Source organism: Octopus bimaculoides, chromosome 24, assembly GCF_001194135.2.
Source record: "Octopus bimaculoides isolate UCB-OBI-ISO-001 chromosome 24, ASM119413v2, whole genome shotgun sequence".
Lineage (NCBI taxonomy): Eukaryota > Metazoa > Mollusca > Cephalopoda > Octopoda > Octopodidae > Octopus > Octopus bimaculoides.
This window is the reverse complement of record NC_069004.1, coordinates 28,688,654-28,690,538: the sequence shown is the minus strand read 5'-3', so window position 1 is coordinate 28,690,538 and position 1,885 is coordinate 28,688,654. Positions and strand designations below refer to the sequence as shown.

Here is a 1,885-nt window from a genome sequence, read left to right as displayed (position 1 = left end):
GGTTCTGGGTTCAGTCCCATTGCCTCGCACCTTGGGCAAGTGTCTTCTACTATAGCCTCGGCCCGACCAAAGCCTTGTGAGTGGATTTGGTACACGGAAACTGAAAGACGCCCGTCGTATATATGTATATGTATATATATATATGTGTGTGTGTTTGTGTGTTTGTGTTTATCCCCCCAACATCGCTTGACAACCGATGCTGGTGTGATTACGTCCCCGTAACTTAGCAGTTCGGTAAAAGAGACCGATAGAATAAGTACTAGGCTTCCAAAGAATAAGTCCTGGGGTCGATTTGTTCGGACTAAAGGCGGTGCTCCGGCATGGCCGCAGTCAAAATGACTGAAACAAGTAAAAGAGTAAACCTAGGTTCTATAATGTTTGTCTGTAACTACTACTACTACTACTACTACTACTACTAGCAATAATAATAATAATAATAATAATAATAATACCTTCTGCTGGAAGCACAAGGCTTCACATTAAATGAAGGGATTAAGTCGATTACAACGACCCCAGTGCATAACTGGTACTAATTTTATCGACCCCGAAAGGATGGAAGGCAAAGTCGACCTCGACGGAATTTGAACTCAGAACCTAACGGCAGACGAAATACCGCTAATCATTTCGCCCTCCGTGCTAACGTTTCTGCCAGCTCACCACCTTAATAATGCTAATAATAATTTTAATAATGATGATGATGATGATGATGATGATGATGATGATGATGATGATGACAAATAAGTATAAAGAACAAAAGGAAAAAAAAAATCGTTGTGAGTGATTATGGTTGGAATGTTTCTGTCATGGATTTGTTTGGTCAGTCAGCGCTGACCAACAGCGGCTCTACAACAACAACAACAACAACAACAACACGATAGTACATATATGAAAGTCGATGTGATCGATCAGGTTGTATAAATATACACAAATAATTTTGTAAAGCAAATACCTCACCTGATTAAATATAGATTGATAGCAGATGTAGAATACACACCAACTGAATATATATATATATATATATATATATAAATATATATGATAATATGTATGTATATACGTGTGTGCGTCTGTGTAAGTGTCGATGAGTGTATGTATATACACACACATATATATATAAATATTTATATAATTAGTGTTATGATTAGTTCTGCGTGGATGTGTCCAGGTAGAGGTGTGTACAGATATTAGCTTGGACAGGTCAGTCTTTGGAGTTGTCTTCTTTCACGGACATTTGCTCGGCCGATGGCAGCCATTTCTCCATCTAAATAGGAAGAGCGAGAGTTTATTAGTTTACGGAAAGATAAAACACACACACACACACACACACAGCTTATATACACACATTACACCCACACACCCACACTACACGCTCACACATATACATTATACACACATTACACACACATTACAAACATACATTACACAAACATTGCACACATATTACAAACATACATTACACAAACATTGCACACATATTACACACACATTACACACACATTACACACACATCACGCACATGACGCATACACATGGCACATGCACATTACACACACATACACACACACACACACATGTGCACATTACACGCACACACATGCACACACACACACACACATTACACATACATTAGCGGAATTTGAACTCAGAATGTAAAACCAGACGAAATATCGCTAAGCATTTTGTTCGGCGTGCTAACGATTCTGCCAGCTCTCCGCCTCAATAATAATAATAATAATAATAATAATAATAATAATAATAATAATAATTGGTTCACGATAAGCGTTTTTCCCCCCCAGTGTGTTAACAATTCTGCCAGCTCCCCGCCTCAATAATAATAACAATAATAATAATAATAATAATAATAATAATAATAATAATAATAATA

At 37.2% G+C, this 1,885-nt stretch overlaps 1 protein-coding gene across 1 annotated transcript in view; it reads right to left on the bottom strand.

Moving 5' to 3' along the window:
* LOC106881963 (forkhead box protein B1) overlaps nt 1-1,885 on the bottom strand; it is a 54,692-nt gene that overhangs the window by 7,256 nt on the left and 45,551 nt on the right. Inside the window, exon 2 of the mRNA XM_052976357.1 lies at nt 955-1,261. The gene's annotated coding sequence lies outside the window, so the exon portion shown is untranslated. The remainder of the gene's footprint in view (nt 1-954; nt 1,262-1,885) is intronic.